At 47.7% G+C, this 22751-nt stretch overlaps 1 protein-coding gene across 2 annotated transcripts in view; it reads right to left on the minus strand.

Annotated features, from left to right (window-relative positions):
- LOC138296868 (zinc finger protein 845-like) overlaps positions 1-17632 on the minus strand; it is a 50600-nt gene extending 32968 nt beyond the window's left edge. Inside the window, exon 1 of one of the 2 annotated variants that reach the window (XM_069236354.1) lies at positions 17501-17632. The gene's annotated coding sequence lies outside the window, so the exon portion shown is untranslated. The remainder of the gene's footprint in view (positions 1-17500) is intronic. The other variant, XM_069236355.1, reaches the window with a different exon arrangement.
- Positions 17633-22751: the final 5119 nt, after the last annotated feature.

Genomic DNA, 22751 nt, shown 5'->3' on the forward strand with positions numbered 1-22751 from the left:
ACGCAGGGGGAGCGACCCCGTAGGCAAGGGTCGCTCCCGGGGGAGGGGGTTGGGGGGGTAAATTTATTTTAGGCCATTTCTGCCCCCCCGGGGGCAGAAACCTCTAGACGCCAGGGCAAATTCTTTTTTTGAGTTTTTTTTTTGTTTGTTTGTTTTTTTTAGAGATGGGGAGCGACCCATCAGGCAAGGGTCGCTCCCCTGGGGGGCAAATTGTATTTAGACCATTTCTGCCCCCCTTGGGGGCAGATTGGCCGATTTTAGGTCAATCTGCCCCCAAGGGGGCAGAAACCACTAGGCACCGTGGATTTGTTATTTGGCGCCAATGTCACGCAGGGGGAGCGACCCCGTAGGCAATGGTCGCTCCTGGTGGGGGGGGGCCTTGGGGTTGAGGGGAATTTATTTTAGGCCATTTCTGTCCCCCCCGGGGGAAGATCAGCCTATTATTAGGCAGATCTGCCCCCGGGGGGGGGCAGAAACCTCTAGGCGCCAGGGCAATTTTATTTTTTGTTGTTGTTTTTTTAGAGATGGGGAGCGACCCATCAGGCAAGGGTCGCTACCCTGGGGGGCAAATTGTATTTAGACCATTTCTGCCCCCCTTGGGGGCAGATTGGTCGATTTTAGGTCAATCTGCCCCCAAGGGGGCAGAAACCACTAGGCACCGGGGATTTGTTTTTTGGCGCCAATGTCACGCAGGGGGAGCGACCACGTAGGCAAGGGTCGCTCCCGGAGGGGGGTGGGGGCAAATTTATTTTAGGCCATTTCTGCCCCCCCTGGGGGGGGGGCAGAAACCTCTAGGCGCCAGGGCAATTTTTTTTTTCAATTTTTTTTTTTTTGTTTGTTTGTTTTTTTAGAGATGGGGAGCGACCCATCAGGCAAGGGTCTCTCCCCTGGGGGGCAAATTGTATTTAGACCATTTCTGCCCCCCTTGGGGGCAGATTAGCCGATTTTAGGTCAATCTGCCCCAAGGGGGCAGAAACCACTAGCCACCGGGGATTTGTTTTTTGGAGCCAATGTCACGCAGGGGGAGCGACCCCGTAGGCAAGGGTCGCTCCCGGGGGTGGGGGTTCGGGGGGCAAATTTATTTTAGGCCATTTCTGCCCCCAGGGGGGGCAGAAACCTCTAGGCGCCAGGGCAAATTATTGTAATTTTTTTATTTTTTTATTTTTATTTTTTTAGAGATGGGGAGCGACCCATCAGGCAAGGGTCGCTCCCCTGGGGGGCAAATTGTATTTAGACCATTTCTGGGGCAGATTGGCCGATTTTAGGTCAATCTGCCCCCAAGGGGGCAGAAACCACTAGGCATGTGGATTTGATATTTGGCGCCAATGTCACGCAGGGGGAGCGACCCCGTAGGCAAGTCACCCCATCATGGATTCCCCTAGGTCTCTAGTTTTCAGAAATGCACAGGTTTGGTAGGTTTCCCTAGGTGCCGGCTGAGCTAGAGGCCAAAATCTACAGGTAGGCACTTCGCAAAAAACACCTCTGTTTTCTTTCAAAAATTTGGATGTGTCCACGTTGCGCTTTGGGGCATTTCCTGTCGCGGGCAGTAGGCCTACCCACACAAGTGAGGTATCATTTTTATCGGGAGACTTGGGGGAACGCTGGGTGGAAGGAAATTTGTGGCTCCTCTCAGATTCCAGAACTTTCTGCCACAGAAATGTGAGGAACATGTGTTTTTTTAGCCAAATTTTGAGGTTTGCAAAGGATTCTGGGTAACAGAACCTGGTCCGAGCCCCACAAGTCACCCCATCTTGGATTCCCCTAGGTTTCTAGTTTTCAGAAATGCACAGGTTTGGTAGGTTTCCCTAGGTTCCGGCTGAGCTAGAGGCCAAAATCTACAGGTAGGCACTTCGCAAAAATCACCTCTGTTTTCTTTCAAAAAATGTGATGTGTCCACGTTGCGCTTTGGGGCGTTTCCTGTCGCGGGCACTAGACCTACCCACACAAGTGAGGTATCATTTTTATCGGGAGACTTGGGGGAACGCTGGGTGGAAGGAAATTTGTGGCTCCTCTCAGATTCCAGAACTTTCTGCCACAGAAATGTGAGGAACATGTGTTTTTTTAGCCAAATTTTGAGGTTTGCAAAGGATTCTGGGTAACAGAACCTGGTCCAAGCCCCACAAGTCACCCCATCTTGGATTCCCCTACGTCTCTAGTTTTCAGAAATGCACAGGTTTGGTAGGTTTTCCTAGGTGCCGGCTGAGCTAGAGGCCAAAATCTACAGGTAGGCACTTTGCAAAAAACACCTCTGTTTTCTTTCAAAAATTTGGATGTGTCCACGTTGCGCTTTGGGGCTTTTCCTGTCGCGGGCGCTAGGCCTACTCACACAAGTGAGGTATCATTTTTATCGGGAGGCTTGGGGGAACGCTGGGTGGAAGGAAATTTGTGGCTCAGATTCCAGAACTTTCTGCCACAGAAATATGAGGAACATGTGTTTTTTTAGCCAAATTTTGAGGTTTGCAAAGGATTCTGGGTAACAGAACCTGGTCCGAGCCCCGCAAGTCACCCCATCTTGGATTCCCCTAGGTCTCTAGTTTTCAGAAATGCACAGGTTTGGTAGGTTTCCCTAGGTGCCGGCTGAGCTAGAGGCCAAAATCTACAGGTAGGCACTTTGCAAAAAACACCTCTGTTTTCTTTCAAAAATTTGGATGTGTCCACGTTGCGCTTTGGGGCTTTTCCTGTCGCGGGCGCTAGGCCTACCCACACAAGTGAGGTATCATTTTTATCGGGAGGCTTGGGGGAACGCTGGGTGGAAGGAAATTTGTGGCTCAGATTCCAGAACTTTCTGCCACAGAAATATGAGGAACATGTGTTTTTTTAGCCAAATTTTGAGGTTTGCAAAGGATTCTGGGTAACAGAACCTGGTCCGAGCCCCGCAAGTCACCCCATCTTGGATTCCCCCAGGTCTCTAGTTTTCAGAAATCCACAGGTTTGGTAGGTTTCCCTAGGTGCCGGCTGAGTTAGAGGCCAAAATCTACAGGTAGGCACTTCGCAAAAATCACCTCTGTTTTCTTTAAAAAAATTGGATGTGTCCACGTTGCGCTTTGGGGTGTTTCCTGTCACGGGCGCTAGGCCTACCCACACAAGTGAGGTATCATTTTTATCGGGAGACTTGGGGGAACGCTGGGTGGAAGGAAATTTGTGGCTCCTCTCAGATTCCAGAACTTTCTGCCACAGAAATGTGAGGAACATGTGTTTTTTTAGCCAAATTTTGATGTTTGCAAAGGATTCTGGGTAACAGAACCTGGTCCGAGCCCACAAGTCACCCCATCTTGGATTCCCCTAGGTCTCTAGTTTTCAGAAATGCACAGGTTTGGTAGGTTTCCCTAGGTGCCGGCTGAGCTAGAGGCCAAAATCTACAGGTAGGCACTTTGCAAAAAAACACCTCTGTTTTCTTTAAAAAAAATGGGATGTGTCCACGTTGCGTTTTGGGGCGTTTCCTGTCGCGGGCGCTAGGCCTACCCACACAAGTGAGGTATCATTTTTATCGGGAGACTTGGGGGAACATAGATTAGCAAAACAAGTGTTATTGCCCCTTGTCTTTCTCTACATTTTTTCCTTCCAAATATAGGAGAGTGTGTAAAAAAGACATCTATTTGAGAAATGCCCTGTAATTCGCATGCTAGTATGGTCTAGAATTCAGAGATGTGCAAATAACCACTGCTCCTCAACACCTTATCTTGTGCCTTTTTTGGAAATACAAAGGTTTTCTTGATAGCAATTTTTTACTCTTTATATTTCAGCAAATGAATTGCTGTATACCCGGTATAGAATGAAAACGCACTGCAGGGTGCAGCTCATTTATTGGCTCTGGGTTCCTCGGGTTCTTGATGAACCTACAAGCCCTATATATCCCTGCAACCAGAAGAGTCCAGCAGACGTAACGGTATATTGCTTTCGATAATCTGACATTGCAGGGAAAAGTTACAGAGTAAAACGTAGAGAAAAATTTGTTTTTTTCACCTCAATTTCAATATTTTTCTTTTTCAGTTGTTATTTTCTGTAGGAAACCCTTGTAGGATCTACACAAATGACCCCTTGCTGAATTCAGAATTTTGTCTACTTTTCAGAAATGTTTAGGTTTCTGGGATCCAGCATTGGTTTCATGCCCATTTCTGTCACTGACTGGAAGGAGGCTGAAAGCACAAAAATTGCAAAAATGGGGTATGTCCCAGTAAAATGCCAAAATTGTGTTGAAAAAGTGGGTTTTCTGATTCAAGTCTGCCTGTTCCTGAAAGCTGGAAAGCTGCTGAGTTTAGCACCGCAAACCCTTTGTTGATGCCATTTTCAGGGGAAAAACCACAAGCCTTCTTCTGCAGCCTCTTTTTCAATTTTGTTTGAAAAAAACGAAATTTTCACTGTATTTTGGCTAATTTCTTGGCCTCCTTCAGGGGAACCCACAAAGTCTGGGTACCTCTAGAATCCCTAGGATGTTGGAAAAAAAGGATGCAAATTTGGCTTGGTTAGCTTATGTGGACAAAAAGTTATGAGGGCCTAAGCGCGAACTGCCCCAAATAGGCAAGAAAAGGTCTGGCACAGGAGGGGGAAAAGGCCTGGCAGCGAAGGGGTTAAAGTAGGTCAGATTGTTTTGGATTGGAGTGGGGCAGACTGGAGTTGGGAGATTGTTTTGGAATGAAGTGGGGCAGATTTTAGTAGGGCAGAGTGAGGCAGCGGGGGTGGGGCAGATTGTTTTGGATTGGGGTAGATTATTTTGGACTGCAGTGCGGACCGATTGTTTTGGATTGGAGCGGGGTAGATGGTTTTGGATTGGAGTGGGGCACATTGTTTTGGATTGGAGTAGAGTGGACTGTGGTGAATTGGTTTAGAGTGGGGTGGTTTGGGGAGGGAGAGGGGTGGATTGGATTGGGGAGAGGTGGACCGAATTGGTGTGGGGTGGACTGGATTGGAGTGGGGGATTTTGGTGGATTGGAGTGGGGTGAATTAGCAAAGGAGTGGATTTGACTGGAGTGGGGTGCATTAGAGTGGGGCAGATTGATTTGGATTACAATGGGGCAGATTGGAGTAGGTCAGATTGTTTAGGATTGGAGCGGGGTGGACTGTGGTGAATTGGATAGGAATGGGGTGGATTGGGGAGGGAGTGGGGTGAATTGGATTGTGGTGAAGTGGACTGGATTGGAGTGGGGTACATTGGATTGGTGTGGGGTGAAATGGATTGGAGTGGGGGGATTTTGGTGTATTGGAGTGGGGTGAATTAGGATGGCGTGATTGGATTGGATTCAAGTGGGGTGGATTGGAGTGGGGCGAGTTGGAGTGGGGCTAATTGTTTTGGATTGGAGTGGAGCAGATTGGAGTGGGGTAGATTGGAGTGGGCAGATTATTTTGGACTGGAGTGGGATGGGTTGAAGTAGGGCAGATTGTTTTGGATTGGAGTGGGGAAGGTTGATTTGGACATGAGTGGGGCAGATTGGAGTGGGTCACTTTGTTTTGGATTAGAGTGGGCACACTGTTTTGGATTGGAGTAGGGCAGATTGTGTTGCATTGGAGTGGGGGCAAATTGGAGTGGAGCAGATTGTTTTGGGTTGGAGTGGGGCAGATTGCTTTGGATTGGAGTGAGGCAGACTGTTTTGGATTGGAGTGGGGCAGACTGTTTTGGATCGGAGTGGGGTTGACTGTAGTGAACTGGATTGGAGTGGAGTGGATTGGATTGGGGAGGGAGTGGGTGGATTGGATTGAGGTGAGGTGAATTGGATTGGGGTGAGGTCGACTGGATTGGTGTAGGGTGGATTAGAGTGGGGGAGATTGTGGTGGATTGGAGTGGGCTGAATTAGGATGGAGTGGACTGGGGTGGGGTGGATTGGAGTGGGGCAGATTGTTTTGGATTGGAGTGGGGAAGATTGATTTAGATTAAAGTGGGGCAGATTTGAGTGGGTCACATTGTTTTGGATTGGAGTGTAGAAATTGTGGTGGATTAGGATAGAGTGGGTGGATTGGATTAGAGTGGGTGGATTGGATTGGAGTGGGGAAGATTGTTTCGGATTGGAGTGGGCCATTAGTATTGGGTTGGAAGGGGGTGGATTGCAGTGGAGCAGTTTGGAGTGGAGTGGATTGAAGTGGGCAGATTGTTTTGGCCAGGAGTGGGTGGGATTGAAGAGGACAGATTGTTTTGGATTGGAGTGGGGAAGATTGTTTTGAATTACTGTGGGGAACATTAAAGTAGGTCAGATTGTTTTGGATTGGAGTGGGTCAGATTGTTTTGAATTGGAGTGGGGCAGACTGGAGTTGGGAGATTGTTTTGGAATGAAGTGGGGTAGATTTTAGTAGGGCAGAGTGAGGCAGTAGGGAGTGGGGCAGATTGTTTTGGATTGGGGTAGATTATTTTGGACTGCAGTGCGGACAGACTGTTTTGGATTGGAGCGGGGCAGATGGTTTTGGATTGGAGTGGGCACATTGTTTTGGATTGGAGTGTAGAAATTGTGGTGGATTAGGATAGAGTGGGTGGATTGGATTAGAGTGGGTGGATTGGATTGGAGTGGGGAAGATTGTTTCGGATTGGAGTGGGCCATTAGTATTGGGTTGGAAGGGGGTGGATTGCAGTGGAGCAGTTTGGAGTGGAGTGGATTGAAGTGGGCAGATTGTTTTGGCCAGGAGTGGGTGGGATTGAAGAGGACAGATTGTTTTGGATTGGAGTGGGGAAGATTGTTTTGAATTACTGTGGGGAACATTAAAGTAGGTCAGATTGTTTTGGATTGGAGTGGGTCAGATTGTTTTGAATTGGAGTGGGGCAGACTGGAGTTGGGAGATTGTTTTGGAATGAAGTGGGGTAGATTTTAGTAGGGCAGAGTGAGGCAGTAGGGAGTGGGGCAGATTGTTTTGGATTGGGGTAGATTATTTTGGACTGCAGTGCGGACAGACTGTTTTGGATTGGAGCGGGGCAGATGGTTTTGGATTGGAGTGGGGCACATTGTTTTGGATTGGAGTAGAGTGGACTGTGGTGAATTGGATTAGAGTGGGGTGGTTTGGGGAGGGAGAGGGGTGGATTGGATTGGGGAGAGGTGGACCGGATTGGTGTGGGGTGGACTGGATTGGAGTGGGGGGATTTTGGTGGATTGGAGTGTGGTGAATTAGCAAAGGAGTGGATTTGACTGGAGTGGGGTGAATTAGAGTGGGGCAGATTGATTTGGATTACAATGGGGCAGATTGGAGTAGGTCCGGTTGTTTAGGATTGGAGCGGGGTGGACTGTGATGAATTGGATACGAGTGGGGTGGATTAGGGAGGGAGTGGGGTGAATTGGATTGTGGTGAGGTGGACTGGATTGGAGTGAGGTACATTGGATTGGTGTGGGGTGAAATGGATTGGAGTGGGGGGATTTTGGTGTATTGGAGTGGGGTTGATTAGGATGGCGTGAGTGGATTGGATTCAAGTGGGGTGGATTGGAGTGGGGCGGACTGGAGTGGGGCTAATTGTTTTGGATTGGAGTGGAGCAGATTGGAGTGGGTAGATTATTTTGGACTGGAGTGGGATGGATTGAAGTAGGGCAGATTGTTTTGGATTGGAGTGGGGAAGGTTGATTTGGATTAGAGAGGGGCAGATTGGAGTGGGTCACTTTGTTTTGGATTAGAGTGGGCACACTGTTTTGGATTGGAGTAGGGCAGATTGTGTTGCATTGGAATGGGGAAAATTGGAGTGGAGCAGATTGTTTTGGGTTGGAGTGGGGCAGATTGTTTTGGATTGGAGTGAGGCAGACTGGAGTAAGGCAGACTGTTTTGGATTGGAGTGGGGCAGATTGTTTTGGATCGGAGTGGGGTTGACTGTGGTGAACTGGATTGGAGTGGAGTGGATTGGGGATGGAGTGGGTGGATTGGATTGAGGTGAGGTGAATTGTATTGGGGTGAGGTCGACTGGATTGGTGTAGGGTGGATTAGAGTGGGGGAGATTGTGGTGGATTGGAGTGGGGTGAATTAGGATGGAGTGGACTGGAGTGGGGTGGATTGGAGTGGGCCAGATTGTTTTGGATTGGAGGGGGAAGATTGATTTGGATTAGAGTGGGGTGGATTGAGGAGGGAGTGAGTTGGATTGGATTGAGGTGAGGTGAGGTGGATTGGAATGAGGTAGATTAAGTGGGACGGATTGTTTTGGATTGGAGTGGGCCAATTGTTTTGGATTTGAGTGGGATGGATTAGAGTGGAGCAGATTGGAGTGGGGCGGATTGGAGTGGGAAGATTGTTTTGGACTGAAGTGGGGCGGATTGAAGTGGGACAGATTGTTTTTAATTGGAGTGGGGAAGAATGATTTGGAATAGAGTGGAGCAGATTAGAATAGGACAGATTGTTTTAGATTGGAGTATTGCAGGTTGTTTTGGATTGGGGAGGATTGGAGTGCGGCAGATTGGAATGGGACAGATTGGGTTGAGGCAAATTGGAGTGCGGCAGACTCCTTTGGATTGGGGCGGAACAGGAGTGGGATGGATTGGAGTGGGGCAGATTGTTTTGAATTGGAGTGGACATACTGTAGGTGGGAGATTGTTTTGGAATGAAGTGGGGCAGATTGGAACGGGTGGAATTGGGCACATTGGAGTGGGGCAGATTGTTTTGGATTGGGGTAGATTATTTTGGACTACAGTGCAGCAGCTTGTTTTGGATTGGAGTGGGGTAGATTGTTTTGGATTGGAGTGCTGCACATTGTTTTGGATTGGAGTGGGACAGTTTGTCTTGGAGTTTGGCAGTTTGTTTTGAATTGGTGTGGGGCACATTTTTTTGATTGGAGTGGGGTGGACAGTGGTAAACAGGATTGGAGTGGGGTGGATTGGGGAGGGAGTGTGGTGGATGGATTGGATTGAGGTGAGGTGGATTGGATTGGGATGAGGTGGACTAGATTGGTGTGGGGTGGATTGGAGTGGGGAGAGTGGTGGATTGGAGTGGGGTAAATTAGAATGGAATGGGCTGGAGTGAGGTGGATTGGAGTGGGGCAGATTGATTTGGATTAGAGGGTGGCAGATTGGAGTGGGACAGATTGTTTTGGATTGGAGTGGGGTGGACTGTGGATAATTGGATTGGAGTGGGGTGGATTGGGGATGGTGTGAGTTGGATTGGATTGGAGGGGGTATATGGGATTGGTGTGGGGTGGAATGGATTGGAGTGGGGGTTTGTGGTGGATTGGAGTGGGATGAATATGGGTGGAGTGTGGCAAATTATTTTGGTTTGGAGTGGGATGGATTGGAGTGGAACAGATTGGAGTGGGGCGGACTGGAGTGGGCAGATTATTTTGGACTGGAGTGGGTCAGGTTATTTTGGATTGGAGTGGGCAGACTGGTTTGGATTGGAGCAGGGCAGATTGTTTTGCACTGGAGTGGGGTAAATTGTACTGGGGCAGATTGTTTTGGGTTGGAGTGAGGTGGATTGGAATGGGGTTTATTGGAATAGGACAGATTGATTTAGATTGGTTTAGGAAGATTTGAGTGGGACAGATTGGAGTGGGACAGATTGTTTTAGATTGGAGCCAGGCAGATTGGAGTAGGACAGATGATTTTGGATTGGAGTGGGCAGATTGGATTGGAGTGGGGTGGGTTGGGAGGATTGGAATGTGGTGGACTGTGGTGAATTGGATTGGAGTGCGGTGGATTGGATCGAGGTGAGGTGGTCTGGATTGGAGTGGGGTATATTGGATTGGTGTGGCGTGGAATGGATTGGAGTGGGGTGAATTAGGGTGGAGTGGGGCTAATTGTTTTGGATTGGAGTGGGAAGGGTTGGAGTGGAGCGGATTGGAGTGGGCCGATTATTTTGGACTGGAGTGGGATGGATTAAAGTGAGGCAGATTCTTTTGGATTGGAGTGGGTCCGATTCTTTTGGATTGGAGCAGGGCAGATTGTTTTGCACTGGAGTGGTTTGGATTGGAGTGGGGTGGATTGGATTGGTCTGGGGTGGACTGGATTGGTCTGGGGTGGGTTGGAGTGAGATGGGGTGGATTGGCCTGGGGCAGATTGGGGTGGATTGGGGTGTATTGCATGATTATGTGTTAAAGCATCATTTCAGAAATTAAACAGAAGAAAGAAAGAATGTCGCTTTGCAATATTTAGAACAAGATAATCCTCAACTTTTAAGAACAGCGCCTACAAGGAAGAACAAAAGAAAACATGAGTGCAAAGTGAGAAAAGAAGATTGGGCAAAATAAAAGAAAGTAAACTTTACAAAATAAGGGCCTCATTTACAATAAAGTGGGGCATCGCTGCACCAAAAATGGCAGTGCCTCACTGCGTCACTTTAGAAATGCACCCCTGTGTTTCCACCTGTACTGGTGCTAAATTTGCTTCCGAGTGCCAACGCAGCCACCCTTGCGCCATGGTGCAAAGATGGTTGCATTGCGGGAGAGATTGTTTATGTGCAGGAAAGGACACCTTGCACAAAAACAATCTTCAATGGCGACTTGCTCTTTCTATGTGTGCTGAATGCAGCATACATAGAGCAAAAAACGAGGAGAAATGAAAGCATTTCTCCTCGATGTGCCATGCTAATGCCACCCCTGGGGTGGCATTAGATATTGGTGCTGCCTCAGGTTTACGAAATCTTGTGAATCTGGGGCAGCGTCAAAATGAAATGGGTGTTGCTGTGGCATTGCCCACAGCAACACCCATTTCTCGCCCCTTGCACGCAAAGTGCTGCGTGTGAAGGGCTGTATTTACAAAGTGGTGTTAAGCTACAAAAAGTGGCCTAACTGCGCCTTGTAAATATGACACAGTGCAGAGCACCACCAGAGCGTCACAAAAAGCGACGCTCCGGTGGTGCTAGGGGCTTGGAAATGAGCCCCTAAATCTTTGCAATTTTGTTTGTGGTGCTGGGCACATTTTTGCCAGGCACACGTCTTCAGTTTGAATGGCGCTAAAAGTGAAAAAGAACAAATTAGGAATGGGCCAGATTGTGGTGGATTGGAGTTGGGTGGACAGGGGAGGGAATGGGGTTGATTTGGGTTGAAGTGAGGTGGATTGGACTGGAGTGGGGTAAATTGGGTTGGAGTGGATTGGATTGGTGTGGGGTGGACTGGATTGGAGTGGGGGGGATTGTGGTGGACTGGAGTAGGGTGAATTGGGATGGAGTGGGTGGACTGGGTGAGGTAGATTGGATTGGAGTGGGGCGGCTTGTAGTGGGGCAGATTATTTTGGATTGGAGTGGGGCAGACTGGAGTTCGGCAGATTGTTTTGTTCTGGAGTGGGGAAGATTGGAGTGGGATGGATTGGAGTGAGGCCGATTGTTTTGGATTGGAATGAAGCAGATTGGAGTGGGCAGATTGTTTTGGATTGGAACGGGGCAGACTGGAGTGGGGAGGATTGTTTTGCATCGGAGTGGAACAGATTGTTTTGGATTTGAGTGGGGCAGATTGTCTTGGATTGGAGTGGGGCAGGTTGTTTTGGACTGGAGTGGGACAGATTGTTTTGGATTGGAGTGGGGCAGACTGGAGTTGGGCAGATTGGAGTGGGATGGATTGGAGTGGGGACGATTGTTTTGGATTGGAATGAAGCAGATTGGAGTGGGGCGGACTGGAGTGGGCATATTGTTTTAGATTGGAATGGGGCAGACTGGAGTGGGTCAGATTGTTTTGCATGGGAGTGGAACAGATTGTTTTGGCTTGGAGTGGGGCAGTTTGTTTTGTAAGAGGCAGATTATTTTGGATTGGAGTGGGGCAGATTGTCCTGGATTGGAGTGGGGCAGGTTGTTTTGAATTGGACTAGGACAGATTGTTTTGCATCGGAGTAGGACAGACTGCAGTGGGGCAGATTTTGTGGATTGGAAATGGGGCAGATTGGAGTGGGGCAGATTGTTTTGGATTGGAGTGTGACAGACTGGAGTGGGCAGATTGGAGTAGGGCAGATTGTCCTGGATTGGACTGGGCAGATTGTTTTGGATTGGAATGGGACAGATTGTTTTGGATTGGAGTGGGGTGAATTGGAGTGGGGCAGAATGGAGTGGGGTGGGTTGGGAGGACTGGAGTGGTTTGGATTGTTCTGGGGTGAGGTGGAGTGGATTGGCATGGGGCGGATTGGAGTGGGTGGGATTGGGATGTGCTGCACGATTATGTGTTAAATCATCATTTAAGAAATTATACATAAGAAAGGAACAAAGGCCCTCATTCCGACCCTGGCGGTCAAAGACCGCCACGGCCGCGGGCAACGGAAGCACCGCCAACAGGCTGGCGGTGCTTCAGTGCCCATTCCGACCGCGGCTGTAAAGCCGCGGTCGGAAAACCGGGTCCGGCGGTTTCCCGCCGGATTAGCCCCGGCTGGGCTAATCCTCCATGGTGGCGCTGCAAGCAGCGCCGCCATGGGGATTCCGACCCCCTTCCCGCCAGCCTGTTTCTGGCGGTTTTCACCGCCAGAAACAGGATGGCGGGAACGGGTGTCCTGGGGCCCCTGCACTGCCCATGCCACTGGCATGGGCAGTGCAGAGGCCCCCTAACAGGGCCCCAGTATGCTTTTCACTGTCTGCTTAGCATTCGGAGCCGGCTTCTGTGTTGCAGGCCCTTTCCCGCTGGGCCAGCGGGCGCTCCCTTGGCGGGCACCCGCCGGCCCAGCGGGAAAGTCAGAATGGCCCCCACGGTCTTTTGACCGCGGAGCGGCCAATTGGCGGTTCCCGCTTGGTGGGCGGCAACCGCCGCCCGCCAAGCTTGGAATGAGGGCCAATGTCTTTTTGCAATATTTAGAACAAGATAATCCTCATATTTTGAGAACAGCACCCACAAGCAAAAACAAAACAAGAGTGCAAAGGGAGAAAAGAAGACTTAGCAAAATAAAAGAGAGTTAACTATAGAAAATAAAACTTTGCAATGTTGTTTGTCCTTCTGGGCACGTTTTTGCCAGGTGTTTATAATGTTTTGGTTTCTGTAGACGGTCCCAAAAATCCCACCTCACCACAAACTAGTCATATGGTTTGTTTGTTTCTTTAATGGACTTTGAGGTAACATGTAGTTGGGCAGCCCAGTAATAGGTTAGAAAAATGGGTAAAGCTTATCCCCCTGGTTGATTTAGCTGTTCTTAGCAGAGCCTGGCGTGTTTCCCGGCCACATACATTTTTAAAGTAGTTGTTTAAGGGAGATTAAAAAAAAAAAACTCTTTCCGAATCAACAAGGGCAATACATGGAGTAGGTAAAACACCCTGGGGAATGCGCTCATTTTTACTGAGTTGATTCTGCCAAGCCATGAGAGCTAAAGTGGCACCACCTTCGTAACTCTCTGCATAATGTGTTTATTGGAGGGGTCTCTGGGGGAGTTGGCTTTATAAAGATTTTCTTGGGAAGTTACCAAAGTGCGAGACCATTGAAAATCAGTGACCGAGGCCAGCTCACTGATCAACCTCGGTGGTAAAGTCAGATTCAAAATCTGCTATTTTGTAAAGTTAACTTGGAAGCCAGCTACTCTTTCAAAGTCCATATGGACTCTCAGAATAGACGTTAGGGTAGCCATACAGGAAAATAAGAGGTCATCAGCAAATAAAGAAATCTTGTGTACTTCTCGTCCAACAGGAACTCCTGCAATTCATGTCTAAGCCCTAATTTGGGCTGCAAAGGGCTCTATGCTCAGGGCAAAAAGCAGCAGGGACAGAGAGCAATGCTGCTGAATGCCCCGCTACAAATAATCAAGAACAGCGCCCGTTAACCATCACCACAGCTGTTGGGAAACAATAGCTGGCCATTGCCATTACTATATAGGATGGGCCGAACCCAAATTTTTGCAGGGATTTCAAAAGGAAAGACCAGTCCACTCTGTTAAACGCCTTCTCAGCTTCCAAATAAAACAACAGAGCTAGGATGTTGTTCTTTGTAGCTTTCTCGACCCAAAGGACCATCTGCATATACGGTTCTGCTTGTGTCTGCCTGTGATGAATCCAGTTTGGTCTAGGTGAATCAAGCCCTGCAGGATGTCCTCTACTTTACTGGCCATAATGTTAGCGCGGAGCTTAGGGTATACATCCAGTAATGGCATCAGCCTATAAAAGGCGCACTGTGATGGCCTCTCCACTGGCTTTGGAATCAAAGGGATAAAGGCTACCAGGGCTAAAAAGGAGGGACAGATATATACAAGCTACTAGTTCACCAGTCATGTCCTGCCCATTGTGAACCTTCTGCCCCTTAATGGCTGCTTAGAGTGTGTTCAGCGATGGGTGACTCCAGGGTTTTGTTGTTCAGCAGATAAATTTGGTAGACTGACCTGCAAAGGGTTACTTTTTAATCAACATTTCTGCAGGGCTGCTGTCCCTTCTACACATTACTTATACTGCACATTGGTGGTGCCCATGCCCATGCCCATTCTGGAGTATATAAAAAAGTGATGGATGGAATGCTTGAATTAATCTCAGCCACTGGTAATTACTTGGGGATGCACATCAGTCCGTTGTTAGTTTGCACACCATCAAATAAGTTTGCCACCTCAAACAAGACCCAGTCATATGCAAATCAGTCTGGACCCTGCTCCAATGGGAATAATCCGGCCTGAATTTCAGGCTAGGTCCTATCTGAACTGGGGCACAATTTGGGGCCGCATTCCAGTCCATTGTTACTTTACACACCATGCCACCTCAGATTGGACCCAGTCGTATGCAAATCAGTCTTGACCCTGCTCCAATGGGAACAGCCTGAACTGCCAGACCAAGTCTACTCTGAACCGGGACACAATCATCCTAAGACTGGTTTCGCACCAGTTAAGGCTCAGCCAGGCATATGTGGGTGTGTGCAGGAGGTTTTAATTGGGGGTGGAAGTTTCTAGATGCTGGCACCTCTAGCCAATTCTAGGATACCGCCTCATTCCTCAACCCCTGCCCAACTCTCCAATCCAACATGGGATCATTAAGTTGAATTACAGAGCCAGAGAAATATGACCTGAAGTCCCATAAGATGTGGTTTTAGGGTATTGGGAACTTAAACTCAGCGTGCATACCTGATACCTGGCTGGACCCTGTAGGCCTAAGCGGAGCGAAAATGTACTTTAGGGCAGATTTCACCTCTATGTATAACAGTGAAAGCTCAAGAGATTTTCTAGTAAGCCCTGCAGAACTATCTATGAATGCCCACTACTATTGTAAGGCCCCTGGTCAGCGCCAACCCTTGAAGAGTGTATTGTGTGCGAGGCTACCTGTGTGCAATTACCTCACCTCAGCCTAGTGTCCCCTACCCTAGCTGAACCACAGTTTTTTTTTTTTTTAAAGGTGGGCACTGGTGGTAAACACACTCAGTCCAAGGACTGTGAATTTACGGTGAGTGAGACTCTAGTATGGAGACTCACCCTCACTAAAGGTATAAAACTGGACAGTCATAAGCTAAAACTCCTGGTAGAGTAGGTGGGCGGAACCCATGTGCTACAACAATCTTATCTAATGATGTTGATATTTGTGAATTTGGAGTAGACCTTATTTCATTCATTTTTAGGTCACAGCTAACACAGTTCATGCACTGTCACATGTGAGATTTTTTATTTTCCAAAAGTGTGTTTAGAGGCCACCCATTGCTTACCCTTGGTTATCTTTGTTGTCACTCATATTTACTTCCTTCTTATTAGCCAGCAGCTGTAGGCTTCTTTCCCCTTAGTGGGTTTGTCCCTCCCCTGGAGCATGGACGCATATTACTTGTGTTCTTCCAATGCTCATTTTTCAAGTACTACTTATTTCTTTGTATTTAAGCACTCTAGGACAGTGCCTGTTCTTCAGCTGTCTTCCCCAGGTTCTTCTCCCCATCTGTGTTTCTCCTGCCTGCAGACCCTCCGCAGCCCATCTGCTTGCCCCTAGAACCTCCCTTCTGCCATTGTCCATCTGCTTGCCCCAGGCCAACCCTCCCACCCTTTGTTGCCCACGTGTTTGCTCCCAGCCACCCCCCCAACCCTGTTCGACTCCTTGCTACCAGCCCCTCCTGCACCCCTCCATTACCTGTAGTGCCTCCTGACCAGTGCTTAATTTGTGCTTGCTCTTTCCGGTGCAGAGTACCGGCACTTATTTTTGAGGGTCGGGACTTATTTTTCTGCATCAAGCATTTACTGCGAACAAAAGACACACATGGGAAAGACGGAGGAAGAGAAAAACGAAAAAGCGTCACAAAGGGAGAAAGCAGAAAGCTGCAAGAGTAAGCTTAAGGGGCAGGGAGTGGCTGTAAACGGATTGACGAGGCCCGAGACGGCTTGAGGATTATGCTGCTTCAGTATTCCGTGTTCCCACATTTAATTGCAGCAGCCGCGTGTTTCAGAGGAGAGCTTTGGGCACCGCCATGTTTTTGTTTACAAATTAAGCACTGCTCCTGCCTCCTGCCCCCGCCCCTCCGTACGTGTTGCCTCCTGCCCTTCTCCGTCTGTGTTACCTCCCTCCCTATAATAAAAGAAAGTGCTATGATGCGGCAGCGCTGGCTGCGTCATAGCGCTTTTTCCACCACATTCCCTATGTTGCCCCGGTTGCCTCCTTCACATGCCCTCCCTCCCTGTAGGATGCCCCCTAATTTGGTTTCACGAGGGTCGAACTACAGGAAACTAGTGGTACATATTTGGTAATTATACCCCACACTCTCTTAGCCATGTATCTTTGAGACATTAGAGATCCAGGGTGGTGTTAGTGTCATAGATGTCAGTGGTTTGTTACAGCTGGACATGAATTATTTATCCCTTTCAAGGTTTATGCTAACAAAGGGAAGCCCTCCCAGGCGTGGGAATATTTTTTAATTGGTGGTATCACGATCTCTTGCATGATATTAACAAGGAGGAAACAGCCTAAGTGACAACCTAGTAATCCAGAGGGGCATTAGAAAAAACACACAGGGATTGGATTTTTAGTCTGAAAACTAGGGGTTGTGCTTTGCAGGAGTGGCCACCATACACTTGACCGAGACTGCATGGTGTCTGAAATGTGGTATCTGAATTCGACGATTATATATTATGTATCATTTTAATACTATTTTTGAAAAATAGAGCTTCATGTTATTCATCGTGTTAACAATTTCATTGAAAGAATATTAATTTACAACCACTTTCTATTTTTTTTAGCTTGTAACATTTTGTCCTCCAAATGGACTTAATTTTTCTTCCCGAAATACAGATACTTAGGAGTTCAACCAGCCAACATGATAAAAAAAAATCTAAATAAAGGAGTTGTGAAGTGTTCGAATAGCTGTTTACAAAAAACAATATGTGTATGTGTGTTAAAAATAACAACACTTCGAAAATGACATTTTGTGCGTACATACCAACACACCGATCCAGACTCCGATTTTTAAAACCAAATAGGATTTATTTTAGTGCCCCACCTCCCCTAAAATTGCATTCACTTGAATTGAAAAAATAGTCTCCCGATTTTTTCTTCAAAGTCTCAGTTTTTCTCTTCCCAAGAGTATGTGTGGCTGCGCCCCACCCCCCACCCCAAAATACACACACACACCTCGCCCAGTGCAAAGCTGCACAGCCCAACTGAGTCCAAAGCAACAAAAACACACACAACGCGACCACCCATGAAAATAAAAGCAAGATCGCCGCCACCGTGCATTCCACTCTTTACACCCTCGTGCATTGCAGCGCTGCGCACCTACCTGTCCGCTCGGGATACCAAGTTTTCAGAAGTTTTTCCCCGAAACAAAACTTCCAGGACCCGTTGGCGGCCTCTGCGGTTCGCGTGCACTGATGCTTTCCTGGATCCCTCATCAATGCGTCCGCACCTCTGCGCATGCGCCGATGCTTCTCGGCAGCATCCTTCTCAAGGACCATGCACTGGCGAGTGCGCCAGTACTAACTAGTGCGACCGCAGCCTTTATCGGCGGGGACCATGCCTTCAACCCTTCGCTGCTAGCACCCCACCCAGGCCTTTTTTGGGGTTATTAGACGTAGTTTGCGCTTTGGCATCCATAACCTTTTGTCAATATAAGCTGTCCACGCCAAATTTGTGTCCTTTTTTTCAAACTTCCTGGGGATTCTAAAGGTAGACAGACTTTGTGGGTTCCCCTGAGGAGACTGAGAAATTAGGCAAAATATAGGAATAATCTGTTTTTGGTGGGGGGGGGGGGGGGGAAGGGGGGTAGGGGTAATGGAAAAAAAATGTTGCAGAAGAAAGTGTCTTTTTTGTCTGTTTTTTTCCTGCAAATGGCATCAACGAAAGGTTTGCGGTGATAAAAACACCATCTTTACAGCTTTCAGGAACACGCAGACTTGATTCAGAATTTTTTTTTTAAACACAGTTTTGCCACTTTACTGGGACAGCCTATTTTTCCTACTTTTTTGTGCTTTCATCCACTTCCATTTTCTCGTGGGAATGGGTGTGGAACCAATGGTGGATCCTGGAAAGCTATACATTTCTGAAAACTAGACAAAATTCTAAATTCACCATGGGGTCTTTTGTGTAGACCCCTCAAAGTTTTCCCAAGGAAAATAACTGTTGAAATAAAGAAATATTGAAAATGAGTAGATGAAAAAAGAGCATTTGTGACAACATTTTCATCTGTAACTTTTTGTCACAAAGGCTGATGTACAAAAGCAATGCACCATTACGTCCGCTGGACCCTCCTGGTTGCTGTGTTATATATGGTTTGCAGGTTCTCCAAGTATCCAAGGTACCCAAAATCAACAACCAAGCTACACCACACAATGGTTTTCCATTGAGTACCGAGTATAGAGCAATTCTTAAGGTGAAATGGGCAGAGTGAAAGATAGGTCTCAAGGAAACATGTACTTCTGAAATGGGCACAAGATATGTAGGTACCCGTCCTAGCATATGATTTGGGGGTATTTTAAAAAATGTCATCTTTCTTATACAAAATGCAGCGAAATCTAATTGGTAATAACAAATGTTCTACTATTCTATGATTCAGATAAAAATGGTACCTCACTTGTGTGGGTATGCCTAGTGCCCGTAACAGGAAACGGCCCAAAACGCAACAAGGATGCATCGCATTTTTCCATAAAAACTGACCCTCTTTTTCCAAGGTTTGGGACCATTGCTCAGTCGTCACCTGGGGAAATCTAGCCAACCTGTACATTTTTAAAAACTAGATATCCGGGGTAATCCAGGATGGAATGACGTGCATGAATCCTATTCATTTCTTTTTTTTACCCAAAATGCCCTTCAAATTTCAAATGTTGCCTGAAATCACACATTTTCCTTACATGTCTATGATGGAAACATTCAAAATTCATGTGAATTCTGCAAAATTCCTACAGCCCAGCATTGCCCCACCTGGGCCGATAAAAACGCTGTCCATTTGTGTGGCTGGGCCTACAGCCCGTGACAGGAAAGGATCAAACCAAGAACAATGGGATCCCTTGCATCTAGACTTTAAATTGTTATTTGCAATTGCTGAATGTTTGTACTCCAATAATTCTCAAAGCAAGAGGCAGCATGATGGTGTCCAGTGGTGGCTGCTAGCAGGGAAAAGTGGTGGGGCAGCGCAGGGCTCAATAATAAAATAAAAAAACAAAAGAAAACTTACCTGCCTCACGCCGCTTTGGTGTTCTCTGACTCCAGTTCCAGATGCACAGGCTCCCAGACTCCCCTGCACCAATCGAGATGCTACTCTCATGCTGGTATTACCCAGCATGAGATAAATGTCGGAATTGGACGCAGCAGGCTGGTTTTATGCTCCTACTGGGAGTGGGAGCCTGTGCCTGCTATTCTCTATTCAACAACCTGAAGATAGCTAAGTGCGCATGTTGGTTTGGCCATTCTTAGACAGCCGGCCAAGCCAACATGTACACTTGCAGTGCCCTGTGCCCATCACTCCTCCTGCTGCTGTAGAGGGATGGCCTTGCCCTCAAGACTCGGTTCTGACTCCATCACGTAAAATAAAATTATAATTAATCAGTTTTGTTAATTGATTTATTATCATTTTGTTTTGCATATATTCATCTCCTGGCTCCAGTAGTGGGGAGACGCTCCTCCGCCATAACTGAGGAGCCGCTGCTGATGGTGTCTCTCCATTTGATGGTCTGAGGTTACTATGATAGGTGGACATATGAAGGGGTGTGGCTATAGGGTCTCAGGGAATTGGTAGTTTTTCAACATTCTTTATGAAATATTTGATTGTCTATTGTTTATATGCCAGTAAAGAAATGGAACCTTAAACCTAGCCTCCGGCCTTGACATCATGGGCTTATTTACAAAGCCGTTGCGGCGATCTAGAAAAACCACAATTAAATTGAACCTTTGTTTCTTTGCTGTGCAGACATTTTCTATACTCTGTTTCTTCAGATTTGTTAAAACATCTTTTTATTTGGTTTTGTAACACATATAGTGGTGGTAGGACGTATAAATTCACGGCAATACAGCGAGTGGTATCTCAGAGTACTGAGGGGTTCGTGAAGAGTAACATGAATGTAATTGGTGGAATGCAAAGCGCTGTTTGGAGGGCTGTAGGAAGCTGGCCTGGTGTGTGGTGAGTACCTAAGGTATTTACACCTTATGCCAGGTCCAGTTATCCCTTATTTGTATAATGTAGGCAGTGTCTAGAAGCCAGGCTTTCTAGGGGTAGCTGTGGATGAGCAGCCAAGGCTTATCTAGGAGGCATGCAAAGCTCATGCAAAACCACTGTAGTCACACAGCACTTACACACATGAAACAACACACTCAGTGTTACAAAAATAAAGATACTTTATTTTAGTGACACAATTACCAAACAGTCCAATAGGAGGTAAGTAACACGCTACATATGTACACTAGTAATCAGAAATAGGCATAAGAAGTGATAGAAAACAGTGCAATAGCAAATAGAAATAGTGACCCCTGGGGGAGCCCAAACCATATACTAAAAAAATTCAAATTCAAATGCAAGCACGGACCCTGGAACTACCCATGGGCAAGTTTGTCAAAAGAGAGTTGATGGCCTTTATATCTTCCAATCACAACTCCCTGCGCAAACTGACGTGTGTAGGAGGCTGACCTGGCTTGTAGTGGGTACCAAGGGGTCCAGTTATCCCTTATTAGTGTAGAAGAGGTGTTTCTAACAGCTTAGGCTGATAGAAGGTAGCTATAGCAGAGCAGCTTAGACTGAACTAGGAGACATGCAAAGCTCCTACTATACCACTGGTGTCATATGCACAATATCATAAGAAAACACAATACACAGATATACTAAAAATAAAGGTACTTTATTTTTGTGAAAATATGCCAAAAGTATCTCAGTCAGTACCCTCAGTATGAGGATGCCAAATATACACAAGATATATGTACACAATACCAAAAATATGCAGTAATAGCAAAAGGAAGTAATGCAAGCAATGTAAAGTTACAGTAGATTGCAATAGGAGCACATAGGTATAGGGGCAACACAAACCATATACTCCAAAAGTGGAATGCGAACCACGGATGGACCCCAAACCTATGTGAGCTTGTAGAGGGTCGCTGGGGCTGTAAGAAAACAGTGAGGGTTAGAAAAATAGCCCACCCCAAGACCCTGAAAACTAGGTGTAAATTGCACCTATATTCCCCAGAGAGCACAGAAGTCATGATAGGGGAATTCTGCAAGGAAGACCAACACCAGCAAAGCAACCAAAGTGGATTTCCGGACGAGGGTACCTGTGGAACAAGGGGACCAAGTCCAAGAGTCGCGACAAAGTCGAGAGTGGGCAGATCCCCAGGAAATGCCAGCTGAGGGTGCAAAGAAGCTGCCACCGGATGGTAGAAGCTGTGGATTCTGCAAGAACGAAGAGGGCTAGAAACTTCCCCTTTGGAGGACGGATGTCCCACGTCGTGAAGAAGCTCGCAGAGGTGTTCCCACACAGAAAGACCGCAAACAAGCCTTGCTAGCTGCAAGGGTCGCGGTTAGGGTTTTTGGATGCTACTGTGGCCCAAGAGGGACCAGGATGTCGCCACTTGGATGAGGAGACAGAGGGGGCGCCCAGCAAGTCAGGGAGCCCTCACAGAAGCAGGCAGCACCCGTAGAAGTACCGGAACAGGCACTTAGAAGAGGAGTGAACCGGAGCTCACCCGAAGACACAAAAGGATGTCCCACGACGCCAGAGGACAACTCAGGAGGTTGTGCACTGCAGGTTAGAGTGTCGGGACCCAGGCTTGGCTGTGCGCGAAGGAAATCCTGGAAGAGTGCACAGGAGCCGGAGCAGCTGCAAATCACGCGGTACCCAGCAATGCAGTCTAGCGTGGGGAGGCAAGGACTTACCTCCACCAAACTTGGACTGAAGAGTCATTGGACTGTGGGAGTCACTTGGACAGAGTTGCTGAGTTCCAGGGACCACGCTCGTCGTTCTGAGAGGGGACCCAGAGGACCGGTGATGCAGTCTTTTGGTGCCTGCGGTTGCAGGGGGAAGACTCCGTCGACCCACGGGAGATTTCTTCAGAGCTCCTGGTGCAAGAAGGAGGCAGGCTACCCCCAGAGCATGCACCACCAGGAAAACAGTCGAAAAGGCAGCAGGATCAGCAATACAAGGTTGCAGTAGTCGTCTTTGCTACTTTGTTGCGGTTTTGCAGGCGTCCTGAGCAGTCAGCGGTCGATCCTTTGGCAGAAGGTGAAGAGAGAGATGCAGAGGAACTCTGATGAGCACTTGCATTCGTTATCTAAAGAATTCCCCAAAGCAGAGACCCTAAATAGCCAGAAAAGGAGGTTTGGCTACCTAGGAAGGAGGATAGGCTAGTAACACAGGTAAGAGCCTATCAGAAGGAGTCTCTGACGTCACCTGCTGGCACTGGCCATTCAGAGCAGTCCAGTGTGCCAGCAGCACCTCTGTTTCCAAGATGGCAGAGGTCTGGAGCACACTGGAGGAGCTCTGGGCACCTCCCCTGGGAGGTGCAGGTCAGGGGAGTGGTCACTCCCCTTTCCTTTGTCCAGTTTCGCACCAGAG

The sequence above is a fragment of the Pleurodeles waltl genome, chromosome 5, assembly GCF_031143425.1.
Source record: "Pleurodeles waltl isolate 20211129_DDA chromosome 5, aPleWal1.hap1.20221129, whole genome shotgun sequence".
Classification (NCBI taxonomy): domain Eukaryota; kingdom Metazoa; phylum Chordata; class Amphibia; order Caudata; family Salamandridae; genus Pleurodeles; species Pleurodeles waltl.